Source organism: Stegodyphus dumicola, chromosome 12, assembly GCF_044657685.1.
Source record: "Stegodyphus dumicola isolate Sdum_Otavi_A_Nest chromosome 12, ASM4465768v1".
Classification (NCBI taxonomy): domain Eukaryota; kingdom Metazoa; phylum Arthropoda; class Arachnida; order Araneae; family Eresidae; genus Stegodyphus; species Stegodyphus dumicola.
In genome coordinates this window covers 92,585,503-92,605,622 of record NC_140779.1, presented here as the reverse complement: position 1 = coordinate 92,605,622, position 20,120 = coordinate 92,585,503, and the positions used below count along the sequence as shown (strand labels likewise).

At 33.0% G+C, this 20,120-nt stretch overlaps 1 protein-coding gene across 2 annotated transcripts in view; it reads left to right on the top strand.

Moving 5' to 3' along the window:
- LOC118195629 (cell adhesion molecule Dscam1-like) overlaps positions 1-20,120 on the top strand; it is a 1,218,268-nt gene that overhangs the window by 779,770 nt on the left and 418,378 nt on the right. The gene's annotated exons all lie outside the window — the stretch shown is intronic.

Here is a 20,120-nt window from a genome sequence, read left to right as displayed (position 1 = left end):
CGAAGCTGTCTTCAACGTTATATCCTGTGCTGCTGATTGTTTCAGCGAGTTTGTGGTAGTTTTTCGACGATTGTAAATGCCTGTTTGGAACTGTGCTATGTAATAGGGCTTACTGGCGAACATCAATTACTCCAAGTCCACGAACCTGTAGAACGCAACATACGTATATTTATATCTGTCTGTATACATATATATATTCATACTTCATATTCCCTATTAATCCTATATTTAAACTTATTTATTTATGCAGAGCTGCTTTCCCTACCCCCAAGCATATCAAGCGTTTTTGAAAATTTCTTTATAAAGGATTCGCATTTTTTTTTTTTTTTTTTTTTTAAATTCCTTGTTGCTACCTATCAAAGTACATAACGCTACTGCTATTTTGACCTGGGTTCAGATATCGGTGAATGATTGCAGCATGATCAAATAACCCTAATATGATTTACCGTATCTAATAAATGATATATGGTGTGCCAGATTTAAATAAGCTTAGCTATCAATTAAACTAAGGTTACTTTGTACTTTACTATTTAAATAAGCTTATCTATCTATTAAACTAAGGTTACTTTTTACTTACGCACATGTTTGAAAGTGCAGCTTCTACATCTGTAGTACTAATAGCTGGCTTGGGAGTCTAGAATATATTGAGTAATATCCATCATAGAACTACCTGGAACGCAGCAAGTAAGTATATATTATTCCATCTCAGGAAGAAAGGCATTGCGAGCGAATATATGATTTAGGGTAACCTGATCGCGTTGGATACATGGCTTAGGGTTCTAATAAGTCTAAAAGTTTTCGTAAACTCTACGTACCCTACCAGAGCGTAGAGCGAGTTAGTTTTTCTTTAGTCTGAACCAAATGCCAAGTCATGAGAAGGTTACAATTATAATTTAAGGGGGCACAGTACCTTTGCGTTAACCGAAATAACGTTAAACACGACTAAACGCTATCTTCTGATACACAAATAATATCATAATAATTTCTATTTTTTGCTTATAGATGTGAATTACACACCTTTTTCAACATTGTGTTCAAATATAAAAACTTTCACTTCAATAATAATTTTCAAATTGTTGATTTAAAATACTCATGATTAACGGATAAATAAAAATCAATAAGTACGGCGCGCATCATAAAATTTAAAAAAAGGTATGCAGAAAACAATTTTTGGTCAAAATCCTTTTAGAATATATCTAACTTTAATTTAAAATCAGAATATACTAAAAAAACTATTTAAATTTATAAAATGGTAAAACAATTTAAAAAAATTAAAAATTATCAAAATATTTCGATACTTTTTAATCAAAAATTTAAAATGTTTTATCAAAATATGATATGTTTTGGTTTTAACATGTAGATAATATAAAGATGTACATATGATTCAATTTTCATGTATTTATCATATATAGTTCGAAAGCAATTATGCTCGCAATCTTAAAATTTAACATTTTGAGAAAACTCATTTCAAAGTTTTAATATTAATTTTTTCTTATTTATATTTTAGTAACATTAATCAAAATGCTCCAGGTGCAAAAACAACTCCTTCTTTTAGCTTATTCATTTCATCTTGTTTCTTTTTCTCCCTTCGCTTAGCTATACGAGCCTTTAAACTGTTAATCAGCGCTCATTGCTTAGCAAATTTTAAGCGAAGTTCATCTGCTTTTTTAGCAAATGTTTTGCTTTCAGCACCAGATTGTAATTCACTCATCAAAGACAAAATTGCACATTTTCCATCATTGAAGCTTGCTACAGCTAAATTTACTGCAATTTCCACAATATGTTTTGCAGAATTTTTTGTTATGGGGCAAAATGTCCAAATCAATGAATTTAACGATTCATTCGCATTTTGCGTTCGCCCGCCAATACACCTTTTTAACAAGTTTGGGTGAGACAAATCTTTAAAATAGGCTTTATGGCATTCATAACAGCCACAAGTACAGATTTTTTATGTTTAAAATTTTTCAGTGCACCAGTAAAAAAAGCTTTTTTGTATTGACACCAAGAATCTGCTCCATCTAGACAAAAATCGTGAATTGCTTCGTTATCATTCGAGCGTTTATGATGCCATATAGCCCATATTGCTTTCTACATATCACGGTAGTTGTTACAGTGTTTTCGTATGGCATTACCATAATACGTAGTAAGTTGGTCGATCAAGACATCGGTAAGACAACCTTTACCACAAAGAGGTTTTCATTCACTTAGCTTTTTTCCACGAAATTCACTTTTTAATTTTCTTCAACGTGTACCCATTCTTTTTTGAACATGACCAACACATTCTTATTCGAAAGCGCTAAATAAGTTTTACAGTCACCATCACCAATATAGTTCACATAACGAACACCATATTTTTCTTCTGATTGAGAAAGCATTTCAACCATCCCGTTCACTTCCATTTTGGCAGATGATCCCGAATGATTTTTTTGCACACACTTTCGCGTGAAGACGTTTCCATTCTAAATAGTTTTCTGTTGAACGAGAATCTTTCGCAGTTTTACAACCTTTACAGTGCGCACTAGAAGTAAATCTGTCTATAACTTTGCCTGTCTCACTTCCAATTATAGACGTCACACCGAAACGTGACGAATGGCACCTAGTTTTCCAGGTGCCATCGCCACTAACTGTCAAATCCATGGAACCAGTCAACAGGACCTCTTCATCAGCTGCATTTTTCATACTTTTTTCTGCAACAGTATATGTAGCTGCATGTATATGACTTACAATCTTGTCATAAGATTTTTCTGCGACAGGCGATGGTAAGTCCATAAGTCCACAAAATGTTTTACACTCAGCTAGTCCTTTGCCAATGCACCTCATGGCCAGAATAAATCGTCTTTTTAAGTCAGAAGCATTCTGTTTTTTTTTCCAACCATCTTTGAGTTTTTGAAAGAGGAAATTATTCCACAAGAACTGCATGTAACATTGATTTTTATCGTCAGCCCATAATTTATTTCTGAATTTATATGTATTTTATTATGGCATATCGAACAACATAAACATTGTTCTAATGCTGAAAATAACAGTTTTTATCGTAATAGCATAACCATCAAAATTATCATTCATGTTATCCACAAGTTCAGCTGATGCAGATGAATCGTTACCGATCTTTCTTGCTGATGCAGAAATGTTTAGGTCTATGTCAACACACTCACGCTTTGTATGTTGATTTCCATAATACTGATGCCTCTTCCGTCTTTTTGGTCTTTGACCAGATGCCCTTTTAGCATTAACAGCATTCATTTTGCTTTTAAAAAAGCAGTTTTGTTTTGTGAAAACGGCAATTCAAACTTTCAAAATTGAAAGAAAATGATAATGCGTAATTCTAACACGAGGTAAACAAACAGCTAACGGAAACGAAGATATGAAGATGAGTAGTTATCTTCCTGCTTCTCCAAAGAGGAGGAAAATAAAAAAATGTGAGGAAGCAATCATAAAGAAAACATTCGAAAGGAAAGAAATACCGCAGCTGCAGATATAGAACGTAAACAGTCACGTGGGCGTGTCCGCCCCTTTAAATGGCAATGGCTGTCCTTTTATCAGATTGTCTCTTGCTGTGGTGTTATGGGCGTGATCGCCAAAAGTGACGATACTAAGAATATCAAATACAAATTAATTTTGCGTAACTACTTAAACTAAAATTTAGTGTTTAGTACATTGCATAATCATTACTAAATAGATTAACAAGACTTACCCAATGATGCATGCATGAGCCGAATATTTTCTTTTTTTCAATCTCATATTTATTTTATCGAACATATTTTCTGGATTAAATAAGGCACATTTATCACACACATATAAAATACTAAAATATCATAACTTAGATACACACAATGCGATAACTCAAATGGAATGTTCGTGGAGTGCCGAAGCGTGACTATTCGCGCAATCCTGTCCCATCGAATAATTTTGCGGTTGAAACGTGGTCTTATTCATCTTCGTAATATCGCGCTGTCTGGTTACACACTTGTAAGCTCTTCTTTTTTTTTTTTTTTTTTACATTCATATTATTTTTACACACTTAACATCACGTGGTGACACATCGCTGGTCAAGCACATCTTGAAGTCGAACAGTTATTTATATTCTGCTTGAGCGTTTATTTTATGTTATTCACGTCAGCCGGACTTAGTGAGTCTCAAATCAAACACTCTAGGTACTGGATCTCTTCATTCTGCTTCTTTCTCTGCAAAATATGCCGACATTCCACGTGCAAAACTAGACAGGAACAATCTCGTCAACACGACGTCAGGCAGCAAGAGGGGAAAAAGGAAAAGAGAGAGACAAACCAGTCCTTCCAGTTTGTATACCTTTCGACGCACGTGCTCGCGCGTGATAACGATACAAGAATCGATGTAGCCACAATGTTCTCACACTTGCATAAGGGTTTGCGTAAATGGTTATAACTAGATAAATAATAGAAATTTTTTAATGCGGGTTTTTGCATAGTGCTCAGAAATGTTAATAGAAACAGAATAAATAAAAAAATAAATAAATAAATAAATTGATTTTTTGAATGCTTAAAGGTGCTGTGCCCTTATTAGCCTTATTTTAACTTAAAGAAACCGAAGGCAGTAATTGTGCTACAGAGAATTTTTCACTATTTGCGGGTATTTAACAAAATATAAGATGAAGTCATTTCAATGTACGTAACGCAGTCTGAGACTGAACACAAGATAGTCTACTTAAGATAGTTCAAGGTAATGAATTTTTGGCTTCGCTTCATTTAAATTTATGCCATCGAAATGTTTTAACTTAAAAAACCAATTAAGGCAAGTTGAAATCCTCTTAATAACGTGTTTCTTAAAACGCTAGCTTTAACGGAACATTCCCTGAAAAGTATGTGCATATTTTAAAGTCAGGTAGTACAGAAATCTATAAATCGAAATAAATTAAACTGTACCATTTTATCTGTTACCAGTTAGGATAAAAATTTTAACATGAGCAAAAGTAAATAAATAAAGAAACAAATAAATGTGTGCATATAAATGTTTTGAAATTCATTTGAATCCAAGTATTTTAATGCGTTTCATTTACAGTATTTTCACAGACGCTGAAGGCGAGAAATTCGTTAATTCTGATATTTTCTGATAAAGGTGCTTAGTCCTATACTACACAAGCCATTCAGACGGCATAGTGGTTAGGTTAGCCGACTGTGATATCAAATGGCCCGGACTCGAGTCCCGGAAAAGTGGTGGTGTGTGGTGGTATTTAATTATGGCAAAGCACACTAGGGCTATCTGCCTAAGGGGAGGGATGCCTTTCGTGGAGGACTTTCTAAGAGAAACTGGCTCGTATAGACGTTACACATGGGGAAAACCACGAAAACGCCCATGCAGCCAGCCCGTTCGCGGGATTCGAACCTCGGACCGAACTACCAGTGTTCAGCGTCTTTACCGCTCGGCCGTTGGTGGGCCTGAGTCCCGGAGAAGACATGGTTGTAAATGTCCGTCACTTCATAGGAGGCAAAGGAGGAACACCTATTAGGTGCCTTCATCTAAAGAGATCACCAATTCTGGCCTTAGTAGTGGTCAAGGCGAAGTCGGTTGAGGACACGCCATTGTGAAAGAAGACGACATTTTGACACAATTTACTTTTAGAATCAAAATCGTTGCATTTATTCATAAATAATTAATTAACACATTGAGAATTCCTATACGTAAGCCGAAACAGAAAATTTAATAAAAATGCACAGCTTCCAAAATTTAGAATATTTAATGTTAGATTAGTTTGTTTATTCTCAAATTAATGAAAACTACGAAACGTTCTTAGATTTACGAATTTCATGCTTCATGGACACGTATTGGAGTAATCTGTCTAGCAAAGAATTAAATGCCTGAGTTCTAGAAAAAAGGCAATCCCTTTTTAGCAATTATAGGGCGAAAAATGAAAAATAATCTTGAACTCGTTTATGATGGGAATGTCAGAATGTCACTTTTTCTTTTTCAGGAAGTTAAAAAAAAAAAAAAAAAAACTTGGAGACATTGTTGACATGTTTCGCAAGTACTTTACCAAACGTAACCGTGAAATGTAGAAGTGAAATTTCTGAATATGACATTTTTGTCATTTTTTTCCTATTAAAACTCGTAAAATATTACTTGAAAATTAATGATGTTATTTAAAGTTAAACCGTAAAAACAAAAATTGCAGCTGTGTAAAACGTATTATGCATAAAACATTCAAAACCACTTTTTTCCCCACGAGAGCATTTTTTGACATTTCTAGAGAAAGGGGTAATTTTCCTGAGTAACGGCCAATCACGTAAATTATAAAACATATATAAAGATATCACAAAATATATATTTTTTTAAATTAAATATGTATTATCTTTAGAATTTAAGTATTTTTATACTTATTGTAGAGAAGCACCTCAATTAACAAGAAAAGAAGCACGTGTTATTTTTTAAATTAAACTTTAATCGCTCTTAAAGTTACTTTTACAACGGTTTTCTCTTTACCTTAAGTAACGTAAAGTTAAAACAAAGTTTATCCTGTCTGGAGCCGAACATAAAATAAAGTACTAGCTTTCGCGTTAGTATATCAGCATCAACTTCCGTAGTTTATGTCCGAAAGCAGTTAACATTTGAGTCGAAAAATAAGCACAGAAGTGAGCATAAAACTTGGTATTTAATCCCGTAGTCCTATCGGGGATTTACGAAAAGTACTTTTTCCAAGCCATGTATTACGTATTAGTAATGGGAATGATTCAGTTATCGTTACTGGTTCAAAAATGCTGTGAAAATGCCCACGGTTTTATTGGTAATAAAAAGGAATTGAATTATATTTCAAAGGAGGACACAATTCACTCTAGTGCTGATTTAAATCCCTTTATTTGATCTATATAATATTACCAAAACTCGTCAATAGAAATACAAATATTTTGCTAAGAAACATTTCTATAAAAATGCAATATAAATCGTACCTCTTCTTTTGTAGTACAAAGTTGCACTATACAGCCTTTTGGAAACAAAATTTGCACGACAAAACTTACAACTGCGGTAAGAAGCCTGCTTTTTCGCCATATAGCATTAATTGTAATAACTATATGTGATTACATAGGAATGATTGCATAGATGTTCGTCCATAATTTGAAGAGAAAAACTTGGCAGCTGAGGAAAATTTCATAATAAGAAGCAATCGTAACAGATTTAAATAGCATTCCTTTTCTTTTCCAAATGTTTCCAGAAAACAACATTTAAATTTTTGGAATCTTTGCAATAAGAAGAGAAGCAGCAAACAGAATTCCAGCTATGTTGAGAAGCATAAGTAAAGTGTGATGTGTTCAGAGCGAAATCTTAAATCTGAGTGGTTTAGCTTCGATTTCGATATCATTTGATTTGCTAATTAATAGCGCTCCAAAATTTTGCTGGTGTAATAATGCCGGTGACTTAAATGTTTTGGAAACTCAAAACATTTAAGTCACCGGCATTATGTAAAAATTTTATGATAGGGATTATTATGTAAATGAGACATTCCAGGTAAACTTATTATGAGCAACTACTGTATTTAGAATGGAAAGGGCAAATATTCAAATTAAAAGGAAGAGTTAAGAGGCAATTCAAATAAAATTACAATTTGGATTAACACGTTTCTTATCTTATATATTCACTTTTAATAATCTATTATAATAAATACATTGGTTACCAAAATTAAAGATGCAAACACAGAATAATATGGGATATCTCGACAAATAATTAAATAAATAATTGGGTGTTATAATGGAATTTCACACATAGTTGCCAAATTCTCTGAGAAAGCCAGTATTAACTTAAATACAATGTTTACAGAATATTCTACCTCACTATTTCTAAACTGGTAGCTCCCAAAGCAGTTTTTTATGCTGCCCCCAAATACATTTCATTAGAGACACAGAGATGTGAACTTAACTTATTCGCTTGACTACTAATGAAAGGGAAAAAAAAATTGTATTGCACTGTATGCTTGTACGACAGGCTACCGTGGCCTTTACGCATAAATGGAAAAGCAGGGACACTTTCGCATGAAATCGTTCACTGCCTGGGTGGATAATAGTATTTTGTATAGTTTAGTGGCAGTTCGCTCGTGTCATATATGTCAAACCACACGTTCTTGAATATCTTTCGATAATTTTGAATAGTGACTTGGATTATCAATTTGCTTTGCAAAACTTTGAGCTGCTGCGTTATACCAACACAGATTTTAACAAAATTTTTAAATTATATATATGTTAATTTTTTTTTCCTATAGCGTGCCTTCAACCGATTTCGGCTTGGGCACTAAAGGCCAGAATTGGTGGTTACTTTATTATGGAGCCACCTAACAGGTGGACCACCTCTGTCTCTTCTAAAGCAACGAGCAGTTACGACCATACCTTCTCCAGGATTCGAACCCAGTCCCTTTGGTACCGTAGTTGACGAACTTGAAAGTACTATACACTCCTTGACCACTATACAGTCTGAGTGGTATGTTAACATGTAGAAAATGAGAAATACCTTTAGGAGTCAGACATTAGGAGTAACTGCTGACTGAGTTTAGGAGTAACTAGACTGAGTTTATACGGCTGAAATTTTGTATACTTACTTTTATATCATTCATAAATAATTTGCTGAACTTATTTTATATTCTAAACATTGAAATTAAAATAAAGTTTCAAGTTGTCTTCTAAAACGTCTCCGCATTTTCACATTAGAATGCAAACTCTGATAGTGATAGTAGCTGAAATGTTCACGTTGTTTGAATTTAGATGCTTCAGCAACGATGGAATTTATGTAAATATTCCAAAGAGAACACGGGAAACAAAACTAATAATTCCCAAGAAACACTCATAACAACGGACAGAACACGAATGAACCCACTTAAGAAAAATTGTGTGCTTAAACCATAAGGCTGATTGATTGTTTCTGATAGTCTATGTAGAAAGATCACTTGTGTATAACTGGTTACACCTGTTAGATAATTCCATGTGACCATTAGGATGATGATCGGAAATGCCACTTGTGCGAAACTATCATGTGCGCAAATGTCACATCACCATTACGTGACTGGGTTAAAGTGGGAAAACTTCCCATGTCCGTACAATCAGTAAATTTATTTTGCCAGTATTCTAGTGTTTCATGCTTTTGCTGTAGAGCTGGTACTTTTGATTTACACTTTTACAAAATAATAGTCATTATTATAATAATAGTAATAAATATACAAAATTGGAAGGCTTTCAAATTTAATATTACGCCCAAAGGGGCGTCTTTTTACGTTTTATGTGTTATCTTTATTTATTGAATATTACGCTTTTCGCATTTAAACCTTAAACTTCAGCATCAGCATCACAAAATATTCAAAAAGAGTATATCTTTAGAATTTCCAGTACACAATCTGAAGATAATTTTTTTCGTACAGTGTTGCCATTGCTCGCTTTGAAATCGTTGAGAATGTTAATCAAAAATTCGTTAGAGATTTACAAAATATGAAATAGATAATAAAACAAATTCCAAATTTGTGCTTACGCACGCACATATTTGAGTGGAGGATTATGTTATTCAAAATGTGATGTCTCTAGGTACCTTTTTTTCACAATGCGAGAACCATAAATTAGTTATCTGGGCATTTAAGCCAAAGGTTTGAATGTTTAGAGTTAGAATTCTGGCAGCCTTGTCTTGTTGTTATCGCGAGGTCTGTTTAACTTTATTTCTGGCTTTAGCAGCCTCGTTAGCCTATGTTTAACATAAGCGTCTAAGCCAGCTGAAAAAGTTAATTTTGGGTTGTAGCCTCAGACTACGTCGTCTGCGTTTAAATTTAACGTCATCTTACCTTAATATTAGCTCTCGCAAGTAGCGGGGTTTCGTCCATCGCGTAAGCGATGCTTTCTATTCATTTAAGACTTAAGTAAAAAGGCTATTTTAATCTTCTTTAGAGTTGATGATTAGACACAAGCTTCCAGATACAATAGAAACATCCAACGTGTTACAGAATAAATATGAAACGTACAAAAACATGTTGCTGAAATTAAAAACATTGAAAAGATAGGAAAACATCGAATGGATCTGAAAAAGCAACGAGATATGTATGCTTTAATTTTTACTGACCACATTATAAATTACGTTATAAATTACGTTTTAAAAAACCCCATTATAAATTACGTTTTAAATTTGTTTTAAAGCTATTTTTATCAAGTGATTCCTAGCATATTCAGAAAATGTAGTCAGATGAACTCTTTTCCTTTATTTAATTATAATTCATTCTTCTAAACTAGAAAGCACAGGCTTTTATCTCAATTACTAAATGACTTCGACTCCTGACAAGACCGTTAAGCTTAAGACAATAATTGAAAATGATTAGACTCTAGACCCTGAGGTAATGATATTTGAAAATTAAATATGACATTATGGAATGCTTTGCATTTAAGAAAGTGTTTCATAAAAGATTATTTTGCGCAATTGTTTGAGAAGGAAGTGAGATTTAATTCCAGGTTTGATATTAGGTTTTGAGTAAAAAAGTTTTCTTAGGAAAACATCTGAAAAAAGAACATTTTAGCATTAAAAATTAATTTTCTAATGACATATTTCTTTAAATATACTCAAATAATATTTTAATTGTATTACTTGATAGTTTTTCTGTAATTGTTAGAATATAAGAGATATAATAAAGTTCCATTTTTAATAAAACCGGTCTATAGAATTTAAGCTAATGAAAACATTCTTTTAAAACTTTGTACCAGATTTACAGTTTTTTGTCAGACGCAAAACTGAATTAATTTTCTCTTACATGTTAACGATCAATGCTTTTATTTTTTTCTAGGTTTAGCTACCAAAATTCATTATTTATATCATTCATAAAATGGATGCATAAAAATGCGAGATTTCCTGTTCAGAAATTTCTTTCCATTCGAAGATTTATTTAAAAAATAAAAATGCGAAATAGGAATTTATTAAATTGTCGTTATCCTTAACAAAATTTAAATCTTTATTATTATTATAACCAGGGCTGTGGAGTCGGAGTCGGAGTCATGGAGTCGGAATTGGAGTCGGGCAAATTTTGGGGTAAAAAGAGTCGGAGCTGGAGTTGCTAAAAACAGGTCGACTCCGACTTCGACTGTAGTTTCCGATGGACAGTTTGAATTGAAATGAAATTAAAATGAATTTAAAAAAAAATTAATGATAAGCTCAGTTATTAGTTTTATTTATGAATTGTACACATTAATAAATAGTTAATTTCTATTTTATTGACCTATTAATAAATAAATATAAGGGAGGAGGATGGATGTGATATTTGCCATTAGTGACTAAACTGATTCATTTAGTTACAAATCTCACTGGTAAATTTAGGTAAGCAGCAATAGCAGCAAAAACTCCTAAAATTGATGCCATTCTTAGGAAGCGAGCAGGAAAAGGAGCAATTATTGATCAAGCAACGCGATAAGGATGTACATATTTGATGATAAAGAGGTCTTTAGTATTAAGAACTTTTTTAGAAGATGTAGATAACCCTAATGTTTCACTAGCAGAAAGACTGTGGAATGATCTTGCAGAATTGGTAACTCTTTTTTCTGTACCGTATATAGCCACGAAAAAGCTGCAATCTGAATAATTGGTAGGAGGCGAGAATGGGATGTTTGTTCTTTCTGAAATGGAGGGTTTATTGCAGCAGGAATCATTTCTTCAATGAAGAAAAGAGAAACTAGTTTGTTAGACAATGAGATTTTGCTGGGTTCAATATATGGTGATCCGAAATACCGAATTTTCTTGGATGACGAACAAATTAAAAAGGCAAAGAAATTCATCTATGAACTTTCATTAAGAATGAAATTATTCTCAGAACAATTGGAGAATTCGAATCAGGAAAGTCGGAGTCTCAACTGCAGACATTGCAATTGAGTCTCTATCATCCTTTTTGCTTGATGAATTAGATTTTGGGAAATATTTTTGGATAATATTGAAAAGGCAAAGCGAATGAAAATAAAAATACAACAGCCTTTAGACATAAAAATGAAAAAATACAAGCAAGATTTCTAGACGGCCTTTGAAGAAATAGAGAAATATGATTGCGCTTGCAAGACACCTCTTTTAGAACTTATAAAAATCTATTCTGAAAAGTTAAAAGATGTATCCCTAACATTAAGAGCCCTTCCTCCCACTCAAGGTAGTACGGAAAGACTCTTCTTCTCAGCTCTGAAGTTTATCGAATCGGATCTATGGCCCTCCAACAAAGAAAATCTTGCCGAAGCTATACTGTTTCTTAGAAATAACTAATGCCAGTTTTTCCATTTCAATATAAATACTAATTAATATAAATAATTTGCTATGCCGTCAATTTTTTCTGAAGCATCTATTACTTCTTTTAAATTAAAAAAATAAGCTGTAACCATGTGTATATGCTTATATACATATAACATATATGAGGGAGTCGAAGTCAAGTCGGAGTCAAAATCGGAGTCATTAAAATTCCGGGAGTCGGAGTCGGTTATTTTCCCTACCGACTCTTCAAACCTGCGTGTAACTATTCGTATACTGTCTATATAAGCATGAATATAAAAAGAAAAGGAGCCAGTTTGATGCAAAACTTTCTTAACTTTTTATCTGCACTATTATTTAAACTTTTATTCAAATTTTTAATCCTTAATAATATACTTTTTATTCATCCACTCAAGCTCAAATATTTTTTTTTTAACTTGTAGTATGGGATTGTAATATTTAACAAAAATAAGTGGCAACAGTAAGACAGAGTTTTAAAGAATTTTAAAGTGTATGGAATTAAACAATTGTAGTGTTATAGAGTTGGATGAAGTGGATATAATGTCCCATTAATGTAGCAAAAATTCTCCCCATATTTCTATGTTGACGTGATAATAATATATGTTTAAAATATAACCCTTTAAAAGGTCCCTTGCTTCACAAACGAAGATTTCCAAAAGAAACTACAACACAATGCAAGCGACGGTTAGAAAAAGAAAAACATAAGCACCAAAAAAGCTTGCAAATGACACAAAAGAAGAAAAGTGGCAACGTTTAGATAAACTAAATCAAAGATTACAGGATGCGTCTCAAGAGCAGCTCGAAACTCGATTATTAGTTGATCGTCACAGATATGCACTATCATTACAAAATGATACTATCATACTGTAATGGGCGACGACAGTACATGACAGATACAATGTAGCACTGTAGATTATGCAGTAATATATCTAGGACGAAACCGCTTCGCAGAAGGACAAACATATGTCGCCTTGAGTCGTGTGAAATCGTTAGATGGAATATTAATTGAAGAAGTGGACTGCTCGAAACTCACTGAAGCTCTACTCTTATATGCGCCCTAAGACCACCAAATAAGGCGATATGTGTTCTGCGCTGGTTTTGGGGGCGATTCCGTGCTGTGGGATGGTTTGGTGGACGATGCTGTTTGTATGGCAACCCTTTTGACGTTGAAACTTAACTCTTTTGCTGCAGTGTACGTGTCTTGAAATGGCCTATGTTGCAATGATAGACGTGGTAGGAAGGTTTCAGTCGCGTGTTCTAGATTGTGTGGAAAGTAAATTTAGTATTAAAAGGTACAATGTTGGAGTTGCTAACGAGTCTTTTGTTCACGGGTGAGTGTTTATGAAGATCGAAGTTATTTTTGGAAATTCTATGATACTTTTAAAACGGAGTGCGAAATGCGGAGCTGCTATGAGAACTCGGACGAAGAAGGACGTTTCTGATAGTTCCTGTGTGGATTTGCAATTAAATGCTTGCTGGTAAAGTACGTGGCTGTCAGCGGAGTTTAAGATTTGGATCGTTGTTTTTGTGTAGTAAGTTAACTTTGGAGGAAGTTTTTATCGTTACTTTTGAAATTTTGAATCGCAGAAAGACATGTGATATAGCAAAATGATGGCACTTTTATCACAGACGTTGTGTGACTCGCGAAATTTTATTAACGAATGTATTATAGTAAGTTGATTTTATTTTAGTGTTTTTATTTTGTAGAATGTTATGTTCATTGTTTTTTTACTATGAATTTCTGTTCTTATTCTTGTTTTTGAATTGTTTGTAATTTTAGTTATGTTGGTTTATTTTATTGATTTGTGCGCAATGCGTAGATTTTGCAATTCGTAGATTTTTTTAAAGTTTAAACAGGATGCTGTGTACATGGTATTCTTTGAAATATATTGTTGTTATGTTAATTTATTAAAGCGAGGTGTGCGTAGTTCGTAGATTCGTTCGTTGTCTAGATTGTGCAATTCGTAGATTTTTTTTAAGTTAAAACATATCGCTGTGTACATGGATTCTTGTTAAATATTTTTGGTTAGAAACTTTACGTTTTTGCTATCTAAATGTTTTGTTTTTGTTTAGAGATTTTTAGCTTAAATTGTGTGTTTAAAACGTGGTTTTTGCATGTGCGAAAACCGCGTTTTTGGAGACATTTTAGGCTTAAAGTTCGAAATGTAAACAAAAAATTTAGATAGTAATATGGCACTATGGAGTTTCTCGCCAAAAATGTTTGGCGAGAAATTTGTCGCCGCATTTGGTGACCTGAGGGCACATATAAGAGTAGTTCCCTCACTGGAAAGGTTCCTTGCAATAATGAAGCATTACAAGAGATGGATAGAATGAGAAATTATAGACCACTGTCAGCTTTAGAAATTAGAAACGAAAAAATGTTAATAATTTTGATAAAAAGTAACTAAATAAAATTTTTCTTTCTTCACTTAAGTAGGAATTGACTTATTATTATTATTATTTTTTTAATTTTACTTGTTTTAGATTATCTGCATTCAGAAGAGATGCTTCCCAATGCAGATATCAGTAAAAAAGCAAGTTTAATTATAATAGCTTGCTAGAAATGTTGATGAATTATAGACCACCGTTGATGAATTATAGACCATAGATCTATAGCACTATAAAGTTCTAGTTAACTTACGTGTCCTTGGCTATTAAAAAAAATTAGTGAAGTGTCTAACGACAGTTCTCTGGTCTTCTTACGAATAAATAAAGGGATTAAAATGCCCTTTATTCACTCACAGAAATAATACAGTCGACCACTCTCGGACTTACTGGAAAGCTTCCGCTTGGGGTTTAACTTAAGATAGAAAATTAAGAAACTAAACTAATTGTAACTAACTCAAACGTACCTGAAGCTGTACGGAAATAACTAACCGAGTTGGCCCGTAATGAAATCTTATCTGCGAATTCTAACAGGCACGTAAGACTAGCGTAGAATGCGAAAGAATATAAAGGAAAGAGTTTCAAAATTAAAAATAACTATTAGAAAATAAAATAATCCCTACAACACATTTCCTTAATGCAAATTTTAATTTTACCTGATAATACCATTAATCTACATGTCGAAGTTTCGGTACGAGATCCTCGTTTTGATTCATGACTTTGTTAGGATCATGTAATGTACTTACAGAGTTTGCACGCTTACTTTGCAGCATTAAACACGTTTCATCTGAACAGTGTTGAATACAGAATTAAATCTATCTATAAATCGAAGCATTTCTTTCCTACAATTCATTCATTCATTCAATATTACTTAAGGAGATTAAGGAGGCTTTGATTTGTTGTGTTATCTTTGCAAAATGTCTTTAACAAAGAAGTTGTGAATTATTCAGTTTCATAAAGCTTCTAAAACGTAATGAACACCAAAGGAATCTTTGTGTCAATAATTAAACGTTCGTCATCGATTATTGAGAAGTAACGTAACCTACGTTAGTCTTATAATAATAGTAAGCAACTGTTAAAACTCTGTGAATTTTAAACGTATGAAATAGTTAATAAGAAATTCAATCATTGGGACTATTTGCAGTAAATCTCCTAAGGCATTCATCTGACACAAATTTCCATAGAAACGGAAGAGAAATACGGTACAGTTTGATAAACTGCAAATACTTCTCGCAGTTTTTACAATGGCTAAAATTATCATTACTATCTTATTTTTAAGGAAATGTGTTTTAAGACAGTTCTGTTTCAATACAATAAAAATATTTAAGAATTTTACATCTTTATCAAATACTTGAGTAGTTAATTATGACTGTCTACCATATTTCTTCATTCTTGATAATTGAAAATGCAATGGTTTTAAAATAACGTACATATGGACAAATTCTAAGCAAATACTTTGAACCCCTGATGTTAAAATTTGGGAAGAAATTAACCTTGGTATGTCAAACAATTTGATTCATTTACATGACTAGTAATTTAATGAAATATTCCTTTTATAGAATTAATGTAAAAATTGATTATAAAGTTTGTCCTTTTTGGTCATAAACTCCGTAAACTGAGATATCTTAGATTTGCTTAATAGTAAAAAGATTCATAGTTATTCCTCAATGTTAGTTACGAAACAGTTAGTGAAATAATTCGAAAAAATTAGAAAATTAACATTTTTAGAGTCGGTTATTAATTCAAATTGTCTAGAATATTAATGCTTTTACTTCCTTGTACGACGTAAAGGAAGTATCGCAATCACGAAAAATTCCGAGTACCATATTTCAACGACAATACTCATTTTGACCGCTATCGAATGCAATTTAACAATGTTTTTGCGTGACATCTGTATGTAAGGACAAAATAAAGGACTCCTTTTACTAAAACGCATTATAAAACTGGTTTAAAATGGATTCAAAAGAGATTTTATCGTAGCGTCTGTACGTATATACGTATGTATCTCGCATAACTCAAGAACGATTAGACTCAAGAACGTTGAAATTTTGTATATAGGTCTGCTATGACAATAGTTATGCACCTCCTTTTTTAGTTGCAAGCAGCCGCATCAAAAGCCTTGTACATATATATCGATACTATATATACCCACTTTGTTACTCGGCTCAGTGAGCTCAGGTTTTCTATTCTTATATGTTAATAAACTGTGCATTTTTTGCTTTAAAATGAGTTAATTATGTTATTCTTATCTTCCGGTTAAGGTTTCTATGCCCTTAGTTAATCTGCATGCAATAGGTGTAGAATTATCAGTAATTTAAAAGTTGTTTAAGTGCCGCTAAACCTATTTTTTTAACCAGAGCAGCCATAATTTTTTTAGATTTGAAGCTTAGCAGAATAATGAGCGAAGTCTTTCTGCACCTTCAGTGTCTTTTTGCCGAGTGGGACCAAAAGGAAAACTTTCACATTTTGTGCACCGAACAATTTGCCTCCTTGCCTGGTGGCCGAATTGCTTGTTTTTGCGTAGAAACTGTCATTTTAATTGTAATGTTTTTTAGTTGTTTTAACTGTATTTGGTGTATATGCTTTTTTTATATCTTTCAATTTTTAATTAAAATATTTTGAGTTTTTATGTATTTTTGCCTTTCCACGAGGTGAGAACTGAATTAATTGAACGAGAAATATATCTCTAATGAAATTCGAGGAAATAAGTTTAAATGAAATGCAGAGGAAAATGCGTATAACTTAATATTCCGTAAAAGATTATCATGTGGTGTTACACATCAGCTTTTTTTTTTTTTTTTTTTTTTTTTTTTAAGTCTTGCTATGCATGGTTCTTTTACAAACAACTAACATCTCTCTAACTCTACATTACATACGTTGTCAGTGTGATAAAATAGATTACACTCGGCAGGGCAGTCTGTTAGATTATTCAACTGTAATATAAAGCAATTCATTTGGAAAACTCAGTCAAAGCCCATATGTCGGGGTATTCGTGCTTCAATTCAAAGTACTTGGATATTTTCATGATTAGTTGTAATGAATAGCTAAGAGATATAGAAATTTCATTTCCATGATGGATTAATAATTAAGGTTTCTGGCCTCCTTCCACTAACTTCCGGTGACAACTACAGAATGAAATGTTAAATGATCACTTTAGGAGGCCATTATGTGCGTGGTAAGTCAAAATGTTGAGGCTAAGATTCAGATATTTCTCAAATGGTTAGAAGCTGGAAGTTTCAATCCGTATTAATAATTCTGTCTTTGAAACAGCTGGAATAAATCTGTAAATAGCGTGCAAAATTGCAATCAGTTTTATTGGTAAAATTAATAGTATTGAGGCACGCATTAAGAAGTAAATTTATAAATTTGCTCACGGAGAGATGTTCTAAAAGCCATGCGTGTGTCGGTATGTACATACATGCCAACTATATTATAGATAGTAATATGAATTTGTTGAATTGCAATCGATATTGCTTTCTTCGTATAACCTAATTATTTTCCTTTACTAATAGGCAAATTAGAGTTTAAATATTGTGAAATGCCCACCAGCGGCCGAGCTGTAAAAACCACTGAACACTGGTAGTTCGGTCCGGGATTCGAGTTCCGACGAACGGGCTGGCTGCATGGGCGTTTTCCCCATGTGTAACGTGGATACGAGCCAGTTTCGCTTAAAAAGACCTCCACGGGGCATCTCTCTCTTTCCGTGTAGTGCCTAAGGGCGGAGCATGTACAACACAAATTACGAACTCAAATCCTGGGACGGGTTTGAAGTGTTTACATTAAAGTAAGAGAATATCACTGAGAATGTAATTTTCAGGCACTGTTCTCAATGTTAATAATAATTTTTAGAATTACTGTACCTTGATATTTCTATTTAAGATGAAAAGCGTGTCGTATGACTGTGAAATGGCCTGACATATTGCAACTGACTTGTCTTCTGGCTTGAGTTTTGCAGGTAATTTTAAATGAGTTCTCTAGCCCCTCCTAACAACTATGTTAGAGAATATCTTGGAAAGTCGCAGTAATTAGAAAACAAAAGTGGGAAAGGAATGTAACTTACAAATGTAAATCATTTTAAAGTATTAAATACCTCTGAATGCATACAATGGGAAAAGATGGCGGTGCTGTTTTATCATTTACTGTGGTAAATTGAGTACAAATTAGTTATGAAGAGTTCAAATCTCTCAAGATAATGGCATCTGATTTTCCAGACATTACATTAGGCCATCAGCAGTGACAGAAGTGTAGAAAGGTGTTAAAATAAGCATTTCAGTATCCAGTTAATTTTAGTACAGTGATTGTGAATCTTGACTGCCGCTGACCAGTTTTTAAAGTTGACCATTGCATCAAGATGCATGTCTTAGGTCTCAGTATTTCTCATCGTATTTCGTACAAAGCTGGAATCCTTAAATGATACGAAAAAGACCATGCGAAATGTTTATATTTAGCCTACAAGTTCTGCCTTTGAATTCTATTATATTTGTTAAGATTCACTAACATAACGTTTTAACTAAAAGAAGTAGACAGATGAATTCCTTACAAATAAAAAAACCGTTTCTGTTTATTAAGAACATCTAGTATTGTTTTATAAAGAAAGGCTTCAATGACTTACGCCCTTCGTTTGTTTCCATGACGTCAACATCACGAATCATAATAAATAAATTACCAAGAGAATAAGAGAGGTTATAACCAATTAAAATTAGACGTTTGCTTTCATATTTTATATCTTACGCATAAAATGTAAGAATAGAACAATTTTGGAAGCATTGATGTAAGAACACTGTGACGTAGAAGCGTAGAAATGATGATTGCGAAGACACTTGATACTTAAAACGTAGAATTCGTAAAGACTAAGAACTTGACTACCCAAGTGGTTTTAATTCCATTTTTTAATGAAATTCACATTTGTGGCCACAATTCAGTTGGCACTTCAATCGTGCCTATTTCTAGAACATTCACATTTTTGATACTATGGTGGTAGAAGAGAGCATAGATGATTGCAGCAGCGTCTTACCAGGATGAAAGCGTAAGCGGAAAGTGACGCAGAGATTCAGAGGAAAAAGACAGGGAGTCAAAAGTTTTAGCCCGAGTTAGAAAAAAAATTGGTTTACAATTATTTGATTGGGCAAAAGGAATCAGCATTAAGCGTTACGTAGGATCGCGTGATTAATTTGAATACCGCACCTGAAACCTATAGCGCTATTTTTAAGACAAAAAGATGAAAGCCCCAAATTAAATAAAAAATAAATCTGGTTATATCCAATTAAATTAGACGTTGGCTTTGATATTTTATATCTTACATCTTGACGTTTGCTTTGATATGTATGTATATATATGTAAAATATAAAAAATACAATGGCTTTGCTCTACGCGAACACGCAACCTTTAATTAATTTTCTACAATTTAGGATCTTCCCCCTAGACCAGTACCTTCTAGAATTTGATCGTCTATTACGTAACCGCTACTATAAATACTCAGTACGCGCCATTTTTCAGTCAGATTGCTTCCTAAT